This window comes from Cricetulus griseus (assembly GCF_003668045.3).
Source record: "Cricetulus griseus strain 17A/GY chromosome 1 unlocalized genomic scaffold, alternate assembly CriGri-PICRH-1.0 chr1_1, whole genome shotgun sequence".
Classification (NCBI taxonomy): domain Eukaryota; kingdom Metazoa; phylum Chordata; class Mammalia; order Rodentia; family Cricetidae; genus Cricetulus; species Cricetulus griseus.
This window is the reverse complement of record NW_023276807.1, coordinates 7,985,583-8,013,039: the sequence shown is the minus strand read 5'-3', so window position 1 is coordinate 8,013,039 and position 27,457 is coordinate 7,985,583. Positions and strand designations below refer to the sequence as shown.

The 27,457-nt window shown below is 42.1% G+C and overlaps 1 protein-coding gene across 1 annotated transcript in view; it reads left to right on the top strand.

Annotated features, from left to right (window-relative positions):
• Positions 1-232: 232 nt before the first annotated feature.
• Il1r1 (interleukin 1 receptor type 1) overlaps positions 233-27,457 on the top strand; it is a 69,685-nt gene continuing 42,460 nt past the window's right edge. Inside the window, exon 1 of the mRNA XM_027386755.2 lies at positions 233-479. The gene's annotated coding sequence lies outside the window, so the exon portion shown is untranslated. The remainder of the gene's footprint in view (positions 480-27,457) is intronic.

Genomic DNA, 27,457 nt, shown 5'->3' with positions numbered 1-27,457 from the left:
CTGCAATCCCAGGCCAGGTGTAGGTATTGGTGTCCTTTAGATTTAATGTGAGGTTAGGCAAGGAGAGAAAGCCTGCCTTGTGAAACGTGGGAGACTCATGTGCAGCCAGGGCACTAACATTTCATAAGGTCTTGGCACGTTTGCTGAATGATTCTGGCTTACTGCCTAGCTCTGAGTTTCCTGTTCATAGTTTCCCCAGATGTGTCACTGCAGGATTAAAGCCCCAAGAGTCTCTGACACAGGCGTCACCGGGAACCCACTTTCTCTGGGTCATCTGAGAAGATGTGAGCTGTCACTCCTGTGCCCCCCAGACCCAGCCCAGTGCTCTTTTGGAAGGAAAGAAAAAAGTAAAACGCTATCCAGGGCTGACTGCAGAAGGAACTTTTGTTTTCAGTAGCCAACAGACTTCATCCTGGGAAGAAACGCTGCTGGATGGTTGTCGGAGTTCCCAGTGACCCACACCATGAACAACGCAGATGGTAAGATGGCTTGCTCTACTTTAGGATTTTCTGTCTCAGTATTTTTTTCATTCTTTTTGGGGTGTGTGGAGATGTTTACTTACACCCATTAAGATGAGATGAGTTATTTGGGAGAAACAAATGGAAACGGAGTAAAGACAGCATTATGCTGTTCACTGAAACAAGACAGAGTTCCCTGGTATTCTGCATCTCTGTGGATACGCTTACTGTAAAGATGTGTGTGTGCGAGCATATTAAGATCACCTATGATTAAGTGTCATTATATGGGAGATTCAACATGAAATGCATGGCAACTGTATTTTATCAGGGCTTATGTGTATAGCCCATTGAAGCATACTAGTAACTAGTTCATATCACTTACAGTTTGCTACTTATAAGCTACTTAAAAGCTGACGACTTTGCATCAGTGGTGAGGGTTATAACATGAAGGGCATTTTGTGAGGTCCGTTTAAAATGCTGTTGTGGACATTGGAACTGAGGAACTGCTTTGCTTCAGTGACCACAGTTTTAGAGGGGTGCACTCTCACTGGAGAGTTTGCTGAGGGCCCTGCATAGTTATCACAGGAAGCTGCTGGTTGCATTTGAAGTCGTCACACACACTAGAGGCAACACTTGCACACACTTCCTTCAATAAGGTTTAAAACACAGCCTTAAAAACATGTGCATGCCTTCTTTTTGGTTTTGTTTTGGTGTCAGGATCTCCATGTGTAGCTCTTTGTTCAGAGGCTTTCTGTATAGTCATAGAGAAGATTGTGTATACACTCTCAATCTTTAGAGTATAAACTTTACCCTGATTTCTTTTTGGACAACTTAACCTTTACAGTTCCCACCAGTTGTATTTCTGGTCACAACAACAACAACAACAAAATGAGACAGAACCAGAAATAATAAAGACAGGAAATTAAAAAAATAAAGGGAGGAGGGGAACAAAATGAAGTTTATTGTCTTCAATTTAATACAATTCACAGATCCCAAATTACTTTATGCACAACACTAGCTGTGTACTATATTGGTGAGCTTTTGGATTGGTAGAATCCAGGCAGGAATTTTCCCAAAGGTGCAGAGATGCAAGGACCAAAGTGTGTGGTGAATCCCAGCATTTGCCCGAGAGTCAGCTGGCCATCTGTAGGCTGTATGCTCAGTGCCAATCTTGAATGTTCACTGTAAACAAAATGCTCTGTTGGGCAGGGATGGAATGAAAATTGCCCAGCAGGCTGGGGAATACTTTCTGAGATTAAGACACTCCTTCTAATAGGGCAATTCATTTTTAAAAGACTCATAAAGTCATTCTCAACAACACATATATGTAACATTTTGGACCCACAAACCTTATTGGCATAACCCTGGCAGTCTAATTAGAAGAAAGAACATGACAGACATTATCAAGCAATGGGGAAGGTCTATTTCCAGAAGATGCCTTTCAAAAATTGACAGATGGTATTTGTTCATTGTTACACAGGTAAGTATACATAGATAATAAAAGATAAAAATAACAACAGATCTCTGTAAGGGGAACAGATGGGTGAGCCATTGTGCATTCTTTGTCTGAAAAACCTGGTCTGATTGTCTCAGTCTGGATTCAGAGATTTCAGAGCTGTGGATTATAAAGACTCAATGACTGAAGACTATGTAAATAGTTCCAAATCAAAAAAATTCTGAAATGTGAACCATTCTGGTCCCCAAGCATTTCAGATAGGGGAGATTTAACATTTGCATTTTGAAGAAATAAACTCATACTACATATGTTTTATAACTTGAATTTACCTTCCAGCAATATGGTGTGAGCAATTAGTCATAGCAATGAATTTCTTTTTATTTGAGCTTTAGGGATTGGCAAGATGGCTCAGTGGGTAGTGAGCTCACTGGGCAAAGACCAGGGATTGAGTTAAGTTACCCAGCACCCATGTGAAAGTTGGGTATGTTGTTGAGTGTTAATGACTCCAGTACCAGGGGAGCAGAGACAGGCAGATCCCAGGAGCTAACAGGCTAGCCTGTCTAGCTAACTGAAGAGCTCCAGGGTCAGTGAGAGAGCCTGTCTCAGAATTGGAGGTGGAAAAAAGATAGAGAAATGATTGAGGAAGATACCAGAGGACAACCTCTGGCCTCCATACATGTTGACATGTGTCACTGCACACGTGATGCACCCCATAAAGTTTTAAAACATGTTGCAAATCTTATTGGTAGTTGAGACATCATTTTCTTTTCTATTGTTAGCCCAATGAAAATGAACATCATTGCAGTTGAATCTCCCCATCTCCTCCTGAATGTTGCCTTCGGCTGAGTCCCTAGAGGTAGAATCTACTCCTTAATTAATCCTAGGAGTGCGCTCCGTAAGTCCCCATCCTCAGTGTATGAGTACAATTTGATGACATTCTCATTAGCTCTGGTTTTATTTACTTATTAATTTTTATTGAAGTGTACTAGCCTGAACAATTGGCAAAGGGAATTTTCACTGAATTGATTGACTTTGGGAAAACATTTTAGGAAGCTGGGGCTTCTTCTCTGTCCTTTGGATTCACCTTACCTTTGGGGGGGGCTATTTAACACCAAAGTAGTGCCCTTTTACCGTTAACTTCTGCCAACCCAGTTTCGGAGGTCTGTGACCTCCTTTGAAAGTATGCTGAGGGCGTGGTGTTAGCTTCTTTTGCTCTGACTTTTACCTGGGGGGTGGAAACCTCATCTTTACGATTTTATCTTGTCTTTAAAGATGATTAGATTCAGCAGCTGCCTTTGCTGTGTTCTAACAGCATGTGGAATACTGTAGGTAAAAAATGTCTCCAACTTGTCTTTTCTTCCTTCTTCTGCATTTAGGACACCATGCCATCCCTCTCACAGGCATTATTACCATCTGTGTTTTGTTTTGGTCTCCAATGACCCCAGAGCCAGTTTCTCTCTCCCAGGCTTGCCTGGATGGGAGTTTGAACCCCCTAGTGGGCTTTCAACAAATAAATCTAGAAGGCAATGTAAGGGAGACAGAAATGTTGTTACCCAACTCTTTAAGAACTGGAGTAGCCCCAAAAAAGAGATTCAGAGATTTAAAAAAGAATCATCCTAGATAGAGCTTTTCTGAGGTGAACTGATTAGCTGTTTGTTTGTTTTTTTCTATTGAGTGTGTTTATGAAGCTCTTAACAGGAGTTTCTAAGCAAGCAAATGCACAAATATGTGGAAACATAGACTTGACAAGAGCATGATTTGAGGGGGAGAACGTCAGAGGGGTTGACACTATCCCCAACCCAGTGCTGGGCAGTGCCATTCAGAACCAAATGGATGTTTATTCTGAGGCATGAGAACTATTGCTGGTTGAAGCATTGGTAGACCTGAGACACAGTCTTGGTCCCTTTTATATCCACATAGGGAGGAATCATTGCTAGCTTGTTTTGAAGATTTGGAAACTGAGGCGTAGAGAAGTGACTTGGGTGAAATCTCAACAGAAGTCAGTATGGATGTAGAATTCTTGGTGCAGACAGCCTGACTCTGGAGCCCAGGGGACTTAGGAAAAATGTCAAGACATGTGGTTCCGACTGCTGCAGTCCATGTGGTTAACTTGGGTGTGTGCTTACCTCTTGTTAGAGCTTCCCTAAGGAAGAGCAACTATTTTTTTTGTCGTTTATTTGTTTGTCTTTGGTTTTGTTCTTTGTACATGCTATCCCATGTATTTCTCATGAACTTAAGCATCACCAAAGATGCCAAAGCTGAAACTTTATCAAACCACATTCACACGATACCACAAATGGAAAATTCCACTCACAAAGCATTGCTTCATGCTCAAGATTACTCAAAACATTCTCTCAGACAGTGTGCGGGAGATGCAGGTGAAACAAGCGACTCGTGTTTATACTTAGATCTCGTACTCAAGGTATCTCTTCTGTTCATGCGCTTATTCCAAGATGTGAAGAGAAAAAAAAAATCTCCCAATCTAAGCCACTTTTGTCCCAGATCAGGTAAAGGATACTCATTATTTCTCCCCCTTTGGGTCAGATGAGCAAGCCAAGACTCAGCATGACAGTAAATAGCCCGTCAACCTCCATCCAGTGCACTTAGCTTCAAGCCCATGTACTACCGGGTCCTGGACAGCTGAGCGCTAAGGTTCATGCTTCTTCCATCAACAGTCCTTGGATCATAATTTGGCTGCCTTTGGAGGTGGTAATGCCGCAGTCTCAGGCAAGGTGGTCCTCCCTTGGGGATGAGGCAGAACTCATCCTTAATTTCTTTGAATCTACAGGGGCCAGTGCAAAATGTCATCGAGTTGAATTTTCTGACCATAGTCTCCCTGGCTGAGTATTCAGTTTATCTTGTCAATTTAACAATGATAGGTATTTAAAATCGGCAGAGCCTCTATACTATCACCGATGAAGTTCAGAGACTGTCCCTGAGAGGTGTAGGATGAGATGCAGGCTTAGGAATGGCAGCCAGTTGTAGTTTCACATAAGCAATTTCTCTATCTTCCCTCTGCTTGGCTTAGTCCTGGTTATAAAATGGTTATAATGGTTATAAAATGGGCATGAATACAACTGCAGTGGATTTCTGTTTGCTGTTTGGTTAAAAGTTTCCATGAACTGTTGGAATTTTGAATTTAAATAACTTACTGGCAGTGTTGTGGATTGGATGCAGGGCCTGCCCTCTGCATTCTAGTCAAGCAGATGTATCCCTCAGCTACATCCCCAGACCTAAATCTTGTAGTTTAAAAGTAGGATGCTTAAATACTAACAGCAGATGACTTGTTGGTCTTCATACATCTCCTTCATAAATGTAACTTCAGGGGTCATGTAGATTGAAAGAATATTTTGTTGGGCACTGATTTTTTTATTTATGTAGGTGACACACAGCTTACCTACGTCTACAGCCTGTTCAGCTAAGTGTCCCTCTCTTCTCCTCCAGTTCTGCAGCCTCTTCTTTCTCTGGTCTTTCATGACAGGTGCTCTTCTGAGGCTGTTTTATTGGTGTCCCCTTCTTCCTCACTTACACTGCACACCATTCTGCGCTGTCCCGTTTCTGTGTTTAATGAGCTGCATTTTAACTTCCTGGAGGTTGCTGAAGTTTTCTGTAGTCTTTTGTTGTCCTCATAGGTATTGCAATGATTAGCAGCTTGCCTCTGTCATTTCCAGAAGTTCAAGCACATGTACCCATAGGCCAAATGTGACTTGTACACATATTTCCCATTGACTCCTCGCCAATGAATACCAATGAGCAGCCCAATCAGAAATACCTGAGTGTTTCCCTATGTACACCATGCTTCCGTGTGTGTTTGTGTGTGTGTGTGTGTGTGTGTGTGTGTGTGTGTGTGTGTGTGTGTGTCTGCACACTCACTCTTACATGCCTGTGTGGAGGTCAGATGTGGATGTCAGGTGACTTTCTCCATTGCTTTTCATCTCATTTTTGGAGACAGGTAAAGCGGTGAATAACTGATACGAAATCTGTAAGGTTAAGATAACTTTTAACAGATAAATGCCAGCCAACAGCAAGCCAGAGTGTGCCAAAGCAGCAAGGTGAGAGAGCTCCCATGTGCCTTGTCTGTCCCTTTAAACCTCTCCCAAATCACCCTGACATCACCTTGACCACACCCTGACGGGTGTGGTCCGGCACACCTGTAAGCCAGTCCTTAGAAGGCATAGTTACGGTGTCTCCCTACAGACAGGGTCTTTCATTCTACTCCACTTGGAGTTTGCTGTTTGGGCTAGAATGGCTTACCAGTAAGCCCCCAGGATCCACCTGTCTCTGACCCCTCAGTACTGGGTTCACAAGTACATGCTGCCCAGCCTAGTTTTTATGTGACCCTGGGGCATTCAAACGCATGTTCTCATGATTACGAAGCAAGTGCTCTACTCAGTGAGCCATCTCCAAAGTCCATTAAGCTAGTTTTGTTTTTGTTTTTGATGGGGGGAGGTCATTCCAGTGTATTTTATTATTTCTTTAAAAATCTGGTGTGTTTTAAACTTTCTCACAATATGAGTAAAGTTGGACATCTATTTTCTTGGCTGCAAATAATTATTGATCATTATTTATATTACTTAGCAATTAGTTTTTGAGGGCTTGCTGCATGTGTAGCCATGGGATGCCAAGGTGAAGGGGATCTGGGCACTGCCGGGCTGTAGAACCATGTGGTAAGTACCATGAAAAACTTAAGGGCTGTTTAGACAGCTAATGGCTGAGATCTGCCTTAGTCTAATAATTGAGACTTCTTGAGGGAAAAGGATGGGGTGCCGGGCATGAGATGGAGCATAGAGAGGGGACACAGCATCATGAAAGTCCTGTTTGAAGAATCAGGCACTCAGAAAGCTGAGCCAGAAAGATCACATGTCTGAGACTCGACTTAACAAAATGCTTTCTCAGCTGTTGCTAAACAGACTGAGCATTTGACATATGGTCATTGTGCAGCTTTGCCTTCTGGTCCAGGGAAGGGGACAGGGGCTAATACTGAGAAGAGACTCCCTGGGTGAATTCCCAGTTCCATATTTCATTCAGTGCTGAACATGGTGCCAGGCTCTGCAGGTGGGAGAGGAAGAGGGGCAGCATAAAAGTAAAAGAAATTGGGAGCAGTTGACCCATCACCCTGAGACTGAAATATGCCATCAAAATGAATGCAGAGAAGGAGTAGTGTGGAGGGCTCAGCCACTTTGGGGGGTACAAGACAAAAATTTAGACCTGGTGAACATGGCTGTTAAATCTCATTGGGGTTCTGCTTGGTGCTGTAATGTACTCTGCATCTTGAGGTCTGGGGATAGTTATAGGTGGGGCGTTCTAGATCCTTTTTTTTTTTTAGCTGTTGGTAGGGATATGGTCATCCTTAGAGGTAAGAATCCAAGGCATGGACAGATGGTGAGACTAAGACTTCCCGATTTCCATGAGCAATGGCCACTAACAGCTGTCTTTTCTTCAGAGCTGAACCAGGTTTCTGGGAAGTCCAGCTGACCATACAGATAGTAAGCTGGTATTCTCTTACAAGTCATATTTCCCTCTGGACCACTGCCTTAGGCTGATTTTCTCGTGAATCTACAGTGCTTATGGGTGTGGGCTGGACCATGGCTTACATTCCTTGTGGCTCTAAGCCCAGAGATGCTTCATGTTATAAAAGAGAAAACACAGTTTTGATCAGACACCCAGCCGCATCTCCAAGGCTAAACTGTCCTAGGTGATCACGTGTGGCCAGAGAAGAGTAGAGCTAATGTGCCTGTGTGTGGGCGTTGGGTGTTTGGGATTCGGCTTTCAGTCAATGTGACTCTGGGGAAGCAGTGATAGAGCAGGCTTCTGTAGCCCCAGGCACACCTGGACAGGAAGTGGGGCCAGGTGGGCTAACATTCTAGCAGCTTTGCCTTCTGGTCCAGGGAGGAGGCAAAGGTTGTTTCTCAGAAGTGACTCCATAAGTGAATTCTAAATGCATGACCCAGACAGAACTGCTCTAGGCAGGCTCAGCAGAGGCTTCAAGGTGTCATCGACAGCACCAAGTGAAGAGGCAAGAGGAGTGCAATTGCCTCGGGTTGTCTTTAGGGGACTGGTTCCTGAGTCTTTACTTGGCATCAAAGTGCAAGGAAAATCAACCTATTATCCAAAATGGTATTGTATCTCCAGACGGTCCTCTGTATTCTTTACACCGTTTCTACATAACACAATATCTATATAATGCAAATGCTACATGTTTGTTATTATACTAGACTATTTACAGAATAGTGATAAGACCAAGTGTCTATGCATGGTCAGCACAGACATTATTATTATTATTATTATTATTAATATTAATATTTCCCACCTGTGCTTGTCTGAACACATGAAGGTGTAATATATGGCTATGAAAAACCAATTATTTACAAAGCAAGAGTCCAGGGAACTGTAAAGCTTGACATGCATCTGTAGAAACCGTAATCGAAACACATACTTTAGGATTCAGCAATTTTTGGTGCTTGGTTTCCCTAAACCTATGCATGATGCTTATTTAGCCTTTGGTCTCAGTGTGCTGCTATTAGAAGACAGGCTATCCTGGAGATGCTTATGTACTGAGGGTAGGGTCCTCATGCATTTGATTAGCACAGAGGCCAAGTGGAAAGCTGCCTAGCTTTCTGTTGGCCATGTGTGTACACAACAAGAAGCCAGGTGCTGGCAAGCCAGTAGGCAAGCTGTCACCAGACAGTGGATCTGCAGGTACCTGGACCTTGTACTTCCAGCCTCCAGAACTGTGGGAAATATTCATTTGTTGTTAAAACCACTCTGTCCATGGTCATTTGTTACAGCAGTCACAACAAACTAGGATACTATGCTTGATCACTTCACAATGATGGTGTACACAGGTTTAAAAAACATCTTAGCTGAAATTTCTGCCTTTGTTTGTCTGAACACTGCCAGAAGCAACAAGCAATGACATTGTTCTAGGGCTATGAGCAAACATTTGCATCCTTTGAGGGAGCCTGGCTCATTTACTATGGCAGGGTATTGGACTTGAACATGTCTTTTCTGTAGAAACAGTGGAACTCTTAGCATTAAGATTGGTTACTCTTGTTTGAGGTTAGCAGTGGGGCTGCTCAGGCATTGCTACCAAGAACATAGCCCAACACAGCCACAAAGTCAACACATTCCAGAGCTATAATTATGCCCCCAGAGGTTCATGTTGCTTCTATAATTCTAGAACTTGACTGGAAATCATGAGTCAACTAATTTTAGATGCTTTCTGGCCTACAGTTTTATTTGCTGGCCTCTTGACCTCTCTGGCTATTCTGGAGAAGGCTGAGTGGTCAGCCTCTTTGCTGAAGGACCACCTCATCAGGAAGTTCCATAACAAAAGGCTAGCTCTGGGAGCTCTTAAGGCATTGCTTTCTCCCATGGGTTTTGTAACTTTCAATTTCTTCCTAAGGAAACTGGGATTTAGAGGTAGGAGTCATGTTTCTTGGACTGTAGCAAATCAACAGAAGACTTTGGATTTGAACACTGGTCTTTGGATTCTCAGATTTCTTCCTATATCATTGCCTAAGTGGTAAAATGACCCAAGGAAGGAAAATAGTTGTTTATGAATGCATTTTTAAAAAATAATTGTATATATTTTTGTTTTATGCATGAGTGTCTGCATGAAATATGTGCTCCTGGAAGTGAGTAGAGGGTGTTGAATCATTTTATAATTACAGATAATTGTGAGTCACCAGCACATGGGTGCTGGGAACTGAAACCAGGACCTCTGTAAGAGGAGCAGGTACTCTTGACTGCCGAGTAAGGACTTTATTTGTTTAATGAGGTATTGAAGCTTTTTAGTTTATAATGGACAGGGCACACAATCCACCTTGCCAAACATTGTTGCTTGGAGCACAGCATACTATTGAGTGTCTGTTGATTGATGATCTGGCTGGCTGGCAATCTTGCTGCAGCTGTCCAACATTAGTTAAGTACCACACTGCGAATCAGCAGCCCAGGGAAAAAATTCCAAATTCACGACACAAAGTAGTGTCTATTGAAAGAGCCTCACTCCCATAGCATCGTGAGGTGTATATTGCAAGCTGGGCCACAGTGACTCTGAGTCAGTCTACAGATGAACAGTCAGCGTCTGGGCCTTACGTTTTCCAGATTGCTAACATGGAGCAGATTTAGGCTTCCTTCTACAAACCCCTGAGGGCTATCACCCACACTAGCACCTGTAAATATGCTAGCTCTTTAAAAAGGTAGCATATAAAAGTTTTGTTTTCTTTTAGTCCCAGAAAGGATCAGCAGAAAGCCTCTGAGAAGTTTAATAACAATTTATACCCACACCAATGAGTACTTTGACAATAAAGCATACATACAAGCATCGTGGGAACCTACTAGTAATTTCCATGGAATAATTGAACAGATTCTGCTAGAAGTGGGTGGGGGGAAATCGGGTCTCACCATCAGCACCGTCTCTCTTTTAACTAGTCTTTAAAAGCATATTCAGTTCTCATGATTTCTTCCACAGAGAGGAAAAAACTTCTACGGCTCTGCTCTGTGATTGCACTCAGCAGTGACAGTATATATATTGAAACTTCTCTGGCTTAAAAAAAAATCTCATGTGAACCTGCTATAACTACCTGTTTGAATCAATTTCCCTCAAGGGTTAGGCCTTTTCTGTATTAGTTCCTGAGCTGACTCATAGGGACAAAGGAAGGCTACAGTTTTTGCTATTGTAGGTGGGAGGGGAATCACACACAATGCCTCTCACTGCCTTTGCGGGGATCACCAGCCTCACACTGAGATTTTTCACCCTAAAATCGGAAGTCTATGATTACTTCCCCAAGGTGATGCTTTTTAACAATTTGCCAAGGTCATGTGCCCTAGATACAGAAACTAGGTTGTGCCCTATCATACAGAAACTAGGTTCACAGGAGTGTGCACCATGGTAGGAAGTGGGGCACAGGAGGCATTTCTTTTAGCGTGGGATTCATACTCAGTTGAACTCTCTTCCTTGCTTGGCCTCAGTCTGCAGCAATGAGAAAAGTTGGCATCAGATTCAGGCAACAACATCACTCACTCTCTGTCATTAGCAGCTGGTCCTGGCTGTGCATGGAAATCAGCAGAGGAGCTTTGAAAACACTGATGCCTGGATCTCACCCCCAGGGGTGTGCGCTGCTTAATGTGCCTGAGTGCAGCCTGGGCTTTCAGGAGTCTCCGTGGTTATACCATGCAGGGTAATCACTGCACAATAGAACTGGGAATCACTGACCTGGGGAGTCACAGCTATTAAGCCAGTCAATTACCCAAACAAACAAGGAGCAGGCTAAATCAAGCAGTGGCTAGAGGGATTGCCAAATACTGCCTACTGGGGGATATTTAAGTCCATTTCTCAGAAAACATTGGCCCTTGAAGTTCTGGAAAGCTCATGCCTGCTGAGTGTGCTTCTTTACTTCCTCAGGAACTTCGAGCATTGGGAGTGTAAACAGGGTTAGTTGCATTCATTTGACAAATGTTTAAATGTCTGCTTTGCTTAGTTAGATAGAAAATGTCTTTAGTGAGCAGCAGGGAAGAGGAGAGAACACAAAGTAGGGTTTCAGAGTATCACAGGCAGGGCAGGGATGGGGGACCTGAACCCTGAATTGTTTTGGAGGACAGAGTGTCCTGAGATCCACGTTGGGAATACGTGATAGAGTAGTGTTTGGTATAGTCTCGGGATGAGGAGATAGAGGAGAACTGGGAGGAAAGAGGAGGGGGGAGGAGGAGGAGGAGGAGAAGGAGGAGGAGGAGGAGGAGGAGGAGGAGGAGGAGGAGGAGGAGGAATTGCAAGGACAAGACAAAAGCTGGATACCGGGGAAGGTCACAAGGACACTTAATAACCATAGATGGTTCAAGGACAAGGAAAGAGACTTGTTCAAAACCGAAGGGAGGGGGCTGGACTGAGAGAAGGCTCAGTGGGTGATGTCATGCCAGTGTAAGGACTTGAGTTTCAATCCCCAGATGCAGTAGTGCAATCCTGTAATCCCAGTACCCTACAGGAAGATGGGAGACAGACAGAGACTCCTTGGGAGCTCATGGGCCAGCTAGCATGAATTGTGCAGCCAGGAACATCAAGAGACCCTTTGCACAAGCAAGGCGAAGAAAAGCCTGGCATCCAAGGTTATTGTTGGACCCCCACGTGCACGTGCAAGGAGGGGGGGAGAGGGAGATGAGAGAGGGGAAAAGCCTCAGCTTTGCATCCACTAGGTAAGTTAGGTGGTCTGGCTTCTCCTAGTGCTAGGCAGCCCCGTTCATCTTCTTGTCTCTTCTTTTCTCTAAGCTTCTAATACTTTATCTGCTCTTAACCCCACTCCTAAGAAGCAGAGGGCCTTTCTTTTGTCCCTGCAGCATCTTGGTGTTGCTAGAAATGTCAGTGAAGCCCTGAGGACAGAAAGCAAAGTGATATTGGAGGTTGAGTGATTAGTGTCATAAGGACTTTACAGTGCTGGGCCACACTGACTCTTTGGGAAATATGGCGATGACTATTTTATTTTTCCAAATATAAGAAAAAAGTGTAAGAGTCAGCCCAGATTTGGGCATGAACAGATTTTTTTTATTTTTATTTTTTTTTTTGCTTTTGAATGTTTGTCAATATATATTGTGAGGATTTAAATTATACAAAAGTATTTGTGTGGCAAAGGGGAGGAGAGAGAGAGAGAGAGAGAGAGAGAGAGAGAGAGAGAGAGAGAGAGAGAGAGGAAGAGAAAGATTTCCCTATAGCTGAGTAGCTGAGGTAGCTGAGGTCTCTCTCTCTCTAGCTAGGTCTGGTTATTCAATGCCTTACATTGTGTGAGAAGGGTTAAAGGATACAAAGAAAAAAAAAGAGAGGGACAGTTCTGGAATCCTCTCTCCTGCCTGGGTTTTCTGCTTTTCATCGGTGTAAGGGGTGGATTCATGTCAGTTGGCCTGACTTGGCCCTGGGAATTTTGACATTTTTTTATGTAAAATTTGCATGTTGATAGTTTCTCTATTCCACTTCCTCGTGCTCTGCAGTCAATTCATAATTCCCTTGTGGCATGCATTTGGCTGGATTTGAAAGACTCTTATATGAATGAGGAATAAAAAGAAAATGTGTTAAGAAGGTGGTGTTCACCACACAATGAATGGTAGAAACCCAACTGCGTAAGGAAACAATGTTTTGAAAAGTTTGGGGTATCGTCTTCTCCTCTGGGAAGGCAGTAGTTTTAATGAGTTGGTTTCAAATATTGGGCAATATTTGTCCCATAACTAATCCTTGAACTGGGCTAGTGGGCTGGTGAGCTTCTAGATGACCACTTTTCCCAGGTCTGGGCATTCCCATCACTGTGTTGAGGGCTTTTTCCCCATAGGTGCTAGGATTGGAATTTAGGTCCTTGTGCTTATATGGCAAGCACTTTACCAATTGAGCCTCCCCAGGACCCATTAGCTACCTTTTTCTCCATTATGCTCCATGTCCAGTTTTGGATGAACAATCATTTTTTTTCCTATTCAGAGTGCACCTAAAATCATAGCACCTTCCCTGCCAGTCTTTGGGGTAACCAAATAACCACAACAAAACATTTACTACATGGCAGCTACCCCAGTCATCTCTCCATCTATATTTCTGCCTTCACCTAGGATAGGTTTTGTTCTCCCTGTGATCAGATGAGGGAACTGGGTTAAGACTGAGGAGGCCCATAGGCTCCTCCTACAAAGCTTCCAGGCAGCTAAAACAATCCTCACCTAGGGGCATTTAGTGCTTGCCTGTTTTGAGGCCACCATAAACTATAATGGATTCAAACATCACTGTTTAGGTTTTTGGAATTCCTGGATCATGAGACTGTTTCCAACGTTGGTCTTCAGTTGCTTATAATTCAAAGAGGTGCTTTGGAACTGTCCTCCTAGCCACTTTCCTGCACCTTCCCTGCTTATTGGTGTATTTAGATGAATGTAGATGCATTCCAAGCCTGGGAAGTCCCCTCAGGGAAGGGTTATATGGATTTCTCTGAAATGGTCTTTGAGTGTGGAAATTGCTGGGCAGAAAACATTTGCTCAGTTCCATGTTCCAAGCAAGCACTTGTTTGAAGAGTCAGTCTCTTTTATTAAGACCTTGGAAAAGTACCAGAGTGCTTACCTCCTGGAGTTTTCCATCAAAATCAGACTTCTGGTGAGAAAGAATGTGCATGTTCTTTCCCAGAAAGAATTCCTCTATGTGTCTACATATGCATGTATAAATACGAAGAGGCCCAAGCTCTACCTGTTCATAGCATACAGTAGAAACTCCAATGCCTTAGCCTTTCCCAGTCAAAAGAAGCATCTTTATTTTAGGAGACATAAACAGACATCCTCATTCTATTTAAAGGTGGGGTTTGAGCACCAAGAAGGTCAAGCCAGGATGACAAGCTTGGAACATGGAGCCTACTTCCCATCTTCAGCAAGGGGAGACTGATTGCTTGATTATCCCCAAATGGTGAAGATTCTATGAATATTCACGAACTAGGAGTTGGGAGAGTTTGTGGGGGTTGAACATGTCATGGGACGCCTGGCTGGCACGGAGTCTTGAAGCCCCTCCCCATAACCTTGCCTTTGTATCTCAGCATCTGGCTGCACATCTGTGTCCTTGGTCATATCCATTATTGTATGAGAAATTGCTAAAAGGTTTCCTATGATCTGAAGCTATCCTATCAAGTTATAGACTGTGAGAAGATGTAGGGACCTTGACCCAGGGCAGAGGAGAGTGACAACCTAGCCCTGGCAGCCGTTATTTGCAGCTTCAGAGGCTGTCTTTCGTGTCCAAGTCCTTTGTTTGTGGAGTCTTCATTGACAATTGTCAGTATCAGAATTGAACTGAATTGTAGAACACCCAGCTGGTGTCAGAGAATTCCTTGCAGGGGGATAAACATCTCCATGCATCTGGGCACAGACTTGTACTGACAGAGTGAAAGTGATTAAAAAAAGAAAGAAAGAAAAAGACTTTATTTTACATATGCATTTAGCTTTATCAAAAAGCATAGTGCCAACTCTGCAAGTAGCAGCAGTTTAGGCATCCAAGGCATGATAAGGATAAAATCTTCATGCTAACATTATTATAGGAGAATTTAAACACAGTTAAAACATAAGATCCTACTACACTTCACAAACGCTCCTTTGTCTGTGGAGGGTTTTCCTTTTAAACCACTCTGTGCTGCCTGGTGAAGCCTGGCTATTCACCGTGGAAGCCAAATCACACTGCTTTTGTCTGCCAAAAGACATGTCGTCTGTAGGTTATTGTTTTAAACTTAAGTACTTGAGATTAACTTCTGGATGGAGACTCAGTGACAGTCTCAGAGAGAGTTCACATTCATTTAATATGTTGGGAAATATGTGGCCAGCTTGGTGCCAGGTGGCTTTCTCCACCCAACAGGGATTTTGTTTGAAAAGACTTCACGGAAATTACATGGCTAGTCCAGGCTGTTAGCATATGGTTGAATAGATTTTTTGTTTTTAATTTCCCAGCTACATTGAGATGTGACTGGCAAAGAAAAGCTGCATCTTTTAAAGGCGCATGTTGTGGTGACCTGATGAATTTTTTTATTGTGAAATGAGTTCAGAAAATCAAGTCACTTGGCCTATCACCTGATATGAGCTATCATTTTTTTAAATGTGGGCAGAACACTTATGACCAACAAATGTGCCAAGTAATGTCATTTGTGACCTAAATCTGGACCATCACCCAGAACTCATGTTTTAAGGCTCCAGTTTGGGGGGATATTTTTCCAATTATCATTTTTTTAAAATATTTAGTATGTGTATGCACGTGTGTGGTGCATATGTGTGCACATGTGTGGGAGTGAAGGTATTCACCCATGCATGCACATTTAAAAGTCAGAGGGTATCTGCCTCTACTGTTCTATGCTTTTGTTTTTGAGACACGATCTCTCACTGAACCTAGAGCTTCCCATTTTGACTAGAGCAGTTGGATGACACTTCGTTTTCACCTGTCTTCCTCCCCCAACACACACACTGGGTTATAGACTCCACACCTGGATTTCATCAGAGTGCTCGGGATTTGAATCCAGATACCAACTCCTACTTTCCCAGCAAGTACTTTCCTCATTGAGCCATCTCCTGGGCACTTACAGGGCTAGTTTGAAGGTAGAGCAGCCTTTGGAGGGCCAGGCAGGTTGAAGTGGGTCATTAAAGGCTTGCCTTTGAAGTTTATGACTGCACAGATTGTGTTCTTTCAGTTTTGGCAGATCGAAGCAACAGCAATTTGGTTGGACCATAGCAAACAGCCCAACTTCACAAGGCAACATACAGGTGTGGTCCCTGCTTCTGGGCCTGTTCTCTCTCCTCTTCCATCACGGCCATGCATTTCCCGTCACAATGAGCCAAACTCTCTCTCTCTGGAACCATCACCCACACTGTTCCTTAATTTGCTTCTATTAGATATTTTGTCATAGCTCGAAGAAAAGTCACTAATACAGTTGCCAAGTTTGTATATCAGATCATTGTAAGTGCAAGTTTGTTCCCTTTGACCCACATCTCCCATTGTCTCCCCCTGCCCAGCCCTAACTGCCATTCTACTTTCTATAAAACATCCTTGGGCTCATTACTCTATGGGAGTTCTGTCTTGGCCCCTGTGAACAGCTCAACCCTAAAGCTTGCCCTGGGTATCAGATCTTTCATTTACTGCCCCATGCACTTAACAAAATGATTGCAGCACTCATTGGCTACATCAGCCCACACTCCTCCATGGTGTTTAAAGTGAAAGTATTTTGTATTTTCATGTACAAGCTTTGAGGTATGTGCTATATGGCTGTGTGTGTGTGTGTGTGTGTGTGTGTGTGTGTGTGTGTGTGTGTGTGTGTGCTGTTTATGCTTCGTACATTTTATGCATTATATTAATGTATATGTGGTGTGTGTTTCTAATGTGTATTGTGTGTCTGTTGTATGTTGTTTTCAAAGCATGAGTTCTGTGTATATTGCATGTACTCCAATGAGAATGTTGTGTGTTCTGTATGTATGTCTGTTGTACTTCTTTTGAGTGTATGATGTAAGTGTTCTATGTGTTTTGTATATCAGTCTTTAAATGAGTATGTTGTATGCATTGGAATTGTGTGTGCAGTGTATATTCTATATCTTATGAGTGTATGCAATGTGTAAATTATGGGTTGTGTGTATACCATCTATTGCATTTATAGTGTAGGTTTGGTGAGTGTGTATAGTGTATGCTGCATGTATAGTGTGTGTTCTGTATGTTGTATGTAGTATATATTTTGTGTGTATAGTATGTGTTGTTTGTATTCTGTATGTTGTGTGTGTGATATATGTTTTGTGAGTGTGTATAGTGTGTGATGCATGTGTTATGTATATAGTGTATGTTGTATGAGTGCCTGGTAATGGACATATTTGACTATATGCTTGGTAGATACATGTTGCATGGAAGAAAGGACATCATTCTGCTTATATGAGGCCCATGGTATACATTCCAGATGGCCTGTCAGTTTCTTGAAGACCTACTTTGTGTTTATTTGTCTAGCCTTCAGCATCACATAGGGAGGCAGCAGTAGTGTGAAATAGAGGTCAGTAATATATCTTGTGTAACTAGGTCCATGCTCTCAAGGCTGGACTTCCCCAGCACACTCTTACTTTCTTCCACGCTTCTTCACTCACTGTGTGATTCCTCCTTCATTCTGTTGGCTGTCTAGTGTTTGCCCACACCTTGCAGGAAGTAGGGATTTTGTCTGATATGTTTCAGCCGCTTCAGTCCCTGTTCTTGGCCCAGAAGACTTGGCAGGAGGTTTCTTCTTGCTGAAGGCAGCCATCACAGTTGTGTGGTTGCTGCTGCAAGCCTGCTATGGCAGGTCTCACTGAGTCTGTCTTCTCTGAGGGCTGGATTCTCTCAGGTTCCTTTGGCAGAGGTGGAATCATCGCTGGAGGTGGGGATCTATTCTGAGATCGGAGCTCTTGCCTTCTTTTTCTGTCTGTCCATCTGTGAGTCCTTCCTGCCAGACTTGGGAGGGACCTTCCTGGATAGCTGTGTGGGAGGCAGGCCTCCTGACCCACTTTATACTTTATTAGTCTAGTCTTGTTCCAGGACTGTTGAGGTATAAAGTCTAATTTGGGATGCTTAAAAGTATACTTGGGTGGGGGGGCTGGGGGCTTGGATCAGTCAATAATGTGCTTGACTTACATGCATGAGGACCTGAGATCAAATCTCCAGAATCCACTTTAAAACTTTGTGCATGTCAGTCCATGACAGTAATCCCAGCCTTGGTGTGTGTGTGTGTGTGTGTGTGTGTGTGTGTGTGTGTGTGTGTGTGTGGGTGTAGACAAAAGGCTCCCTGAATCTGATTATCAGTCAGCCTAGTTAAATTGATGAGCTTAAGATTCATTGAGAGACCCCATCTCAACAGGTAAAGATGGAGAGTTATCAACCTCATCTACACTCACGCGCAACACGCGGCACAAGTGCAAGCCCCTCCCCACAAAGCATGCATTCTGTCTTTTAGCAAAGACTCACATATTTTAATGCCTCATTTTAACCTAGTTAACACTTTGTTTTCATTTATACAATTTTTAAAGTTAGGTGGCTTCTTAAAATAGATATGTTCTAGGTATGCGAGAGTGGTCCTTTTTTCCTACTGTACTTGCTAATGATAATTTTGTTTAGATTATTGTCCTATTGTAGATTTAAACTCTGTGATGGGTGTTGGAACTGAATGATACTTTCTGTTCAGTTTCAAGTGTATGTAAAGGTGTGTTTATATTTGTTGTAAAAGTCTTATGACATGCACTTGTCTTATAGATGCTTAGTTTTGTCACAATAAAATATTCCTGGAGTCCCATACTTAAAACATTTGGGTCAATCAGAATATCAATAAAATGTTAACATTAATAATAAACTTTATTAATAGATTGGTAGAGGAAAAGGGCCAAGGGAAATAATTCTGAACAACATCAACATAATTCTCCACAAATGAAAATATAACATGGCAGTATAAAGTGCTGTCTGTTACTGAAGTTTTAAGAACATATGGAATCTGTCCCATGTAGGTCTTTCTCAGTTGACAGAGAGCGAACAATGATTCATGGAGGACTTTGTAGCAGATGATTGGGAATGGGGGTGGGAGGAAGAGGAAGGAATTGGAAACTGTAAGAGGGAAGGAAAAATGGCTCTACTGGGCAAGATCATTCAAATAGCTGCTCACATGCCAGCATACTGTTCCCCAAGATGGGAAAAGTCTCCCTCATAGCTTTCAAAGTTTGTGGCTAGGAGACATCCATAGAAGCTCTTCTTAGCTACTATACATCATCGAGAACTCCTGATTGCTTTCCATGGTGTTTCTTCTCCTTGGCACAATGCGTTAATGGGAAAAATCACATCTTCCTTCATAATTTCTACACCAGGAATGATTCTTAGCTAGGATTTGTTTTGGCACAAAAGAAAATGTCCCCTTTCTTCTTGGGTACTGCCCATGATAACCTTGGTGATTCTATGATTGTTTCTTGAGTTTCCAGGGGAATGAGGAGAAAATTTTCTAGCATGGGTCATGGGGGGTATTGCAGATTTGTTCAGAGTGATGTCATACTCATCAGTGGGAGTATCCACTGTGGCGTGAACAGGAAAGGATAAGAAGGGGAAGAGAGACAGGGGCACAAAATATCAGGCCTTCCCAGCCCCACTGTGGCCCTTGCTGTTGAGATGTCAGCTGATGAGTTTGGGTTAATTCCTCCTGTGGCTTGGGAAGTAGGGCCCACAGAAATTTTCTTTTTTTTTAAAGAGTAAGACCTCATGGGGAAGTGCTAGTTATCAGTTCTTTAAAAGAAAAATGATCAAAACTTAAGATGGTCTGTAGTATGCCATCTCCCAGGTGGCTAGGATACCTATGCTAGGATACCTTTTTCTAGAGTTTGAAGGAGCCATTCTCAGTGTACAGTAATTAGTGCATCTCTTCCCAGGCACTTGCAACACAGTGGCTCTCTTGCTAGGCTGTATGTGGCCATGCATTGTAATTGTTCTTAAAAGCTGTAAACCTCAGGAAGTCTGTTCTAGTATCAGTCCTAGACATTGATTGACAACCCAGGCTCCAGCGTATTTCTTTCTCTTCTGCACACTGGCATGCTCAGGGACCCTGTTAGTGGAGCATAAGAATCACCTTGTTCCATTTCTCAAAACTGTCTCCAGAGCTCTTGGCTGAGTTTGCTTCTATCTATGTCAAAAGGATCCAGGTCAGGTGAGAAGCCTGACTTCAACACTTGCGTGTTCATCAATACACAGAGTCAGAGGAAATAAAAATGGTGGAAGAAGTCTAAGTGGTTGCAGAAAAGAATTGGGACAGAGGAAAAAGAGAACATTAAAAAAACACTGGGATTGAAAAACACTGACCAGGCACAGGCCCTTTTAATAGACAGAATTAAGCAATCCACCCATTCAATCAACCAGCCTGTAATATGCTTTCAGGTTTTATTTAATATAATATGAATGCAATAATAGATGAAAAGACCCAAATTCTTCCCTCATGGGACTTATATCCTAGTGGGGAAAGGAGTTAGTTAACTAGGTCAAATAAAGTGGTTTACCTGTGCCAGTAAACATTAATAGGGACTTCAGTAATGCAGGGCTGTGTCTGTGCACATACATGCACACACTCATACATATGTGTAACTTTTAATAACAACAGACAGCTAATATTTTGGGATATGTGTTTGGCAACAAGAGAGGGGGATTTCTTCAGCAGTAATGATTTGGACATTAACAATGTAGGAGGGACAAGAAAGACATATTGCTCTTGTTAAGACAGGAAGTGATTCAAGTTTGGCTAAAACTTTTTTAACAATGAAAACCCAGATCGCAAGAGAACCACTTTGGCCCAGCAATAACTAAATGTCTAAGTTTACGTAAAGAATGTTGTGCAATCTTTTGTTGCAGGCTGCCCTTTGCTTTTTAATCTCTTATTAACCTTGAAGAGCTTTTAGATTTCAGTGCCTATTACTGTTATTGACCAAGTTCATGGCCCTTATCTCACAGAGGTGGGGTTATTCCTACCTATCAGATTTGGTTACTGCCCTGCTTTTCAAATGTGATTTGGATTGATGTTTGGGGAATGAGGAATTCATCAGCTGTGGTGACTAGCTTCTAGCCTTCCAGCCAGCAATACTGGCCACTTTTTTTTCCCCACACCAGAAAACTCCCTGTTCCAAAAGACATGACACTCTGAGTTCATACCTAAGAAAGTCCCAGCAATAGTTACCTATTTGCATAGTACTGGTGGGTAAAATTCTTTTGGGCACACTAAGAATCTGCAGTAAGTCTCTGGTATAAGTGGGTAGATAAGACTGTGTTCATTTTCTAGAGTCAAAAAGCAGGAGTTGATACAACTTATGTAAGCTTTGCAAGGCACATCAAGATCATCTGTATCATCCAGTATACACCAGACAATGTAAATTCTTTCGTGAGTTAATTTTCTTCATCCTCACAGCAACCTGGTAATGCTTTGAGACTTATCCCCACACTGGTACAAGTCTTAGTAATAGAGATACATTGTGAGAAGTATGTCCTTAGAGAATTGTTATTGTCTGAACAACATAGAGTTTTGCAACTGAGAGGGCTATGATGTAGCTAGGTCCTATGATCTAAAGGGACCATCTTTGTATACATGGTCCACTAGAGACCGAAATGCCATTATGTACCACATGATTGCTACATGACTTTATCATCTACCCATGAGACATGAGAAACATTAATTGACTTGATCGCTGCCTACAGCTAGTCCTGGTAGAATTGGGATATGAGTGGGGTACTATCTCTTGCTGTTGGGCTCCATTGTCTATGTCGGTAACCACCATGCTATGCTTTCTCTGGATCTAGAAAGAAACCCCCCAGCTCCCTCTCCCTCGCATTTTAAAGCATTTTTACTGTGCACTGATCAACAGTGGCACAGTAAAATACAGCAGTGTGGATGGGAGACATCAGCTTCAGACAGTGAGTTGAAGTCTCATTCCATGAGTCTATTCACTGGGCAATCCTTGGGCAAGTTCCTGCTCCCATTCGGGCTATCAATTACTGTTGATAATGCATGGGTGGTCATACTGCTAGCCTACTACAGTGCCTCACTTGTGCTTAGACTCATGTGATTGATTCTTAAACATTTCTTTCCTACATATATGATTGATTGCTGGGCATGGGCCAGATGGATACTTATGAACTCTGTTATAGTTTAATCTTGAGAATTTCCCCATAGGCTCATGAGTCGGGACATTTGGTTCCCAGCTGATGGTGCTTGTATTGGAAGGCTGGGGGACTCTCTGGGACTACAGCCTACTTTCTGGAAGAGAGTCACTGAGGGTAGGCTTTGAGGGTTGTAATCTGCTTCTGGTTGGGGCATGACTGTTTGCTTTCTGGTTAGCACCCTATTAGAAGACTCCGTTGCAAGCTCTGTCACCATTAACCAAGCCATATCAGCAACCATGCCTTCCCCACCATGGCGGACTATTTCATTTGAAACTGAGATCCCAAATAAGCCTCCCCCACCACACACACAATTGCTTCTGTGATGTGTTTGGTCCCAGCAGTGAGGAAAGTAACAAATACAAAAGCCGGGGTTAGATAAACTGCGGATGATGCAGTGAGTCCAAATACCTTTTAGGAGGGCGTTGAGCATGGAGCTACCTATTGACAATGAAACCTCAGCGATGGTGACACCATGTCCCTATGGGTGAGGCTTGTAAAGGATGGTGTTCTTCAAGATAGCATTTCAAAGCCAGAGGAACAAGTGTGGCAGTTGATTCCCAGGGGGTTTCCCTCCTGATCTCTTTGCTCTTTGCCCTTTCCATCAGAAAGTCCTCCCAGAGGGCTGCTTTATTCAAAGAAATTATCGGATTTTTGTCAGAGGCACTTTACACTCTTAAGATTATTGGCAATGTTGAAAACCTTCTGTCTGCATGGATAATTCTACTTATGTTGATGGTATCAAACACTAAAACTATGCAATTTTAAATGTAAATTTTGTAGACCACTAAAAACACCAATAAATAGATTGCTTGTTAATATAATTAACGTGATGTCTCTTATGAAATAATTGTGCACTTAAAACAAATTGAAAATAATAATAGAAACATTGCTTTATAATATATGTGCCTTGTTCTGGAAAATTCTTGTATGTTTAGTTTAATACAAGAAAGTAAAATTTTAAAATATGCATCTATATTTGATCTTTGAGCTATATGCCATGTAGCTTGTGGGAAATTCTACTGAATGGCATGTATGTAAGAGGCTTCTTTGAATTGCTATGAAAGTGCTTGTGACCTTAAGTACCCTCTGGGTGGCTCTTGGAACCTTTTGAGACTCCCTAAAATAGAATATCCTTTTCTCTTTGCTAATGTAAAGTTAAGTTTTAGTTAACAAGTGATAATTGTACATACTTAGGGGTAGAAATGTAATCTATCTCTCACCTCAGGCCTTCCTCATTTCTTTTAGAAATATTCACAATCCTCTTGGCTAGCTCTTTTCAGTTTTATCATTAGTTACCATTAATCATAGTTACCTCCACATGCTGCAGATCATTAGAGCTCATTCTTCTTCTCTGTTTTCTTATACCATCAAACATCATTTGTGTGCCTCTCCTCCTCCCCACCCTTCTCTACCCATTTTGCTCTCTACAAATAGGAAATCAAGTATTCATATTTAAGGGAAAACTTGTGGCATTTGTCTTTCTGTGACTGTTGGCTTTCACTTAACAATGCCCTCTAGTTCAGTTCACGATGGTAGGACTTCCTTCTTTCTACAGCCGAACAGGATCTCATTGGGTATAAATATTCACACACAATTTGTTCATTTTCTTTATCTGTTCATCTGTCATGAAACACATGGATTGATTTCCTATCATGTTCCAACAATTAGCAATTTTTACCATCATCTCAGAATTCCCCTCTCAGTTTTTCTCTTTGTCACCTGCTCCCAAATGGCAATTGTAATGTTTCATCCTTCAAAATTCTTGAATTTGCCAGATCAAATTGGGTTTGAGGATCAATTGTAGATTAAATCTCTTCCCATCCCCTCTCTCCTTCCTCTCCTCTCTTCTGATTATGTTTCCTTGCAGCCTCTCTTTCTTTTCCATCTCCACTGCCAATCTTGGGAGATTTTCCTCCCTGGCTGGAGCCTCACATCTTGCCTCTCTGCCTCTTGGATCCAACCATAGCCAGGATGTTTGTCCGTGGCATTAATGTCCTTCCTCCAAAATCCTGGCCTTGGCCATCATTGATCAACTCTGCATTATGGTTTATGTTTTACGAAGAGTTCAAGTACTTTTTTCAACTTAAATGGAAAGAAAAAAAAATATTTGCCAGGAGTGAAGAATCCCAGTCAGTTTCACTGGTGAACTTCACAAGTTGTTGGCATGTTTCTGCTTCCAGTCAAGATTGAGTAAGAGAGCCTGGATCAAGTTTCTTACCAGAAACAATCAAATAACAACAGAGAGTACTCAAAGTCAGGGTTTTAAGATACTAATGAAGGCTTCCATCCTAGGAGTCAAGAAAGAAATGGGTGAGCCCTTGACTGTTTCTGTTTACCAACGTGAGTTTCCAGGTCATATAGTACAGGAGCTCAGTACTCAGAGCTCAGTAAACTTCTGAAAGGATGAGATGGGGCTTAGGAAGGCCATGGTAGCAAAGGCAAAGGAACAGATGTAGAGAATAGCATTTTAGAGACCATCAGAGTCCTGTGTAGGAGCTCATCAGAGCACAGACCCACGCCCACACGAGAAAGATACCTCATAAAATGTCTGGATCCAAAGGCATTTTATAGAGGACTCAGAAGTGACAGGAAATGGGGAAACTGTCTTAGACCAAATGCTGCTTGCTACATTCCTGCCTAATGACTTAAAAGCTAGACCCCCCAAAAATGAACAATATTCAACAATTCAACCGTATTCTGAAGGCAAAATGATTCAGAGGCCAGAAAATAAGCATCCATGATGTTTAGTGTCCACCTAAGAATATGCAAATCAGAGCGAAAATCAACAAGAGACAGTCAAGGATTAATACAAATGTTAGAATTAGAGTATAAGAGCATTAAAACTTATTATAACTGTATTGTATGAGCTCTAAGAGATAAGCAGAGAAATCTAAGGTATAAAATGTATTAATAATGACCTATTCCACACAGAAAACTATAGCACCAAACAGTTCTACCAGGCCCTTAAGGATGATATAATATCAATTCTGCTTGAACTCTTCTTGAAAACTGAAGAAGGGTCAATCATTTTCAATTTGTGAAGTCTTCCAAACTCTCCAAGGTCATTTCCCGTACACCAAAACTAGAGAATATAATATGGAAAAACCATCGAATATAATTCAGAAACACTATATACCAGTATTCCTCATGAACGAAGACATACAAATTTTAAACAGTATACTAGTAAATAAAATCCAGCACTCTCTACGAAGGTAAATACGTAATGACTATCTTCTTCAGCAAGACTGGCTCAGCACAGGAAAACTGATGCATGTAATTCACCTTATTAACAAACCTAAAAAATAGATGACAGAGAAGGGGTTAACAAAATCTGATGTGTATCCCTGATTTTTTTTAAAAAAAAATGTCCTGCATATTAGAAAAGAGGCTCCTTCAGCTTATTAAAAATGTGTTTAAAGAAGGGTGGTGATGGTGCACTCCTTTAATCCCGGCACTTGGCAGGCAGAGGCAGGCAAATCTCTGTGAGTTCCGGGGTAGCCTGGTCAACAAAGGCACACAAAGAAACCCTGTCTCGAAAAATCAAAAAGAAATGTACCTAAAAAAGACCCAACCCTGCCATCAGACTCAATGGAAATATTTCCCTAAGACCAGTGAGACAAGGATGTCTGCTTTCTGGTTTCTGTTCAGAATTGTACTAAAGGATTTAGCTGGAGCCAAAGAAAAAGTAAAGGAAGCGAAATAGGGTGCGTATCTTGGAAAGAAAACTATCTACAGACAACATAGGTTTCTAGATAGAGAATTTTATGGCATCCACAAAAAGTTATGCAACTAATCAGTTAGTTTTGTAGGTTACAGATCAATGTACAAAAATCAGCTATGTGCCTATGCATTAGTAGTGGAACATTTAGGAAGTAATATGTAAAATAATATCTTCTACAAGAATTTGAGCAATATGAAAAGTTAAATATAAATCTGACAAAATGCGTAAGTTCTGTATGTAAGATGGTAGCAACGGAAGATAGGGCTGTCTCCCTAAGCCCACAGGTGTCCTTGTTGGCATCTTCTGTCCCATCACACCTGGTTTAGGTCCTCTCTAGGAGTCTGATTCAAGGTCATCCACAAATCACTGTCTTTTACTGGGTCTTCCAGATACCAATTTTAAGACTTCCATAAATAGGGAAGAAAGAAAAAACACGATATACTCCTTTCCCCTCTTTCTTTCTTTCTTCCTTTCTTTCTTCCTTTCTTTCTTTCTTTTATCCTTTCCCCATCCTTCCTCTTCATTCCTTCTTTCCCTTTCCCCTCTTCTTCTTTCCTGTATTTCCTCCTTCATTTCCTTCCCCTCTCTTTTCCTTCCCTTCCCTTTCTCCTCCTCTTTCTGTCTCCTTTCCCTCCAACACTCTTTCTTCCTTTCTCCACTCCTTCCCTTCCTTCCATTTGGCTTTGCTGTGCAGCTCAAGAAAGCTGATGTCCAACCTACTATGTAGCCTCAGACTCCTGATCTTCCTCCCCCAGACTTCACAGGGGTACAAAAGTTACACTGTGGTACAGAGGTTTGCCACCACCCTGGGTCATACCTTCTCTTAAACACTAATTAAATAAGAAGTTTGTTTGGTTGGCCTCAGAGGTCACTTCCACTTTCTTCCTTCTATTCGTTGAGTAAATCATTAAAGCCAGCCCAGATTAAAGGTAAGGTAAGTCAACATTGTGTATACATCCAGTGGGGAGCAATTCAATATGGCTCCTCAAGGTTAACGGGTATTGTCTTTAATTGACTACAGTGATCATAGTAAAGGAAGACCACTTAGAGAAATTGTATTTCTGTTATATTCAGAAGAGATCAACAGACTGAAAGTCTCCATCATGGAAGTGTGGGCTTGACAGATGCTTATAGAAAAAAGGAAGATAGATAGACATAACTTAGAGACTGATTATAGAAACAAAGATGGCAGGGCTATATAGACTCTCAATTTTATAGTAAGTTTAGAGGCTGGGAGATGCTCAGTCAGTGCAGTGTCTGTCTTGCAAGCACAAGGACTAAGTTCAGTCCTCAGGATCCAAGTGAGAAATGCCATGCACGGGTGGGGGCACACTTGTAATATCTACACTGGGGAGGCAAAGACAGGCAGAGTCTGAGAAATGACACTTGAGGTTGTCCTCTGACCTTAACATGCATTCACACATGTACAGAAACCAACCCTACACACACACACACACACACACACACACACACACAAAACACACACACACACACACACACACACACACACACACACACACACAAACCCACAGTGCAATATAAAAACATAAAAAGTAAATAAAGGGGGATTCAAGGGGGGTCATGCTCTTGTCTGGAATATGACTGAGTCCAGGAGTTTCAATAGGCATTTCTTGGGCAATAGGGAGAATCATGAGACACAGCCT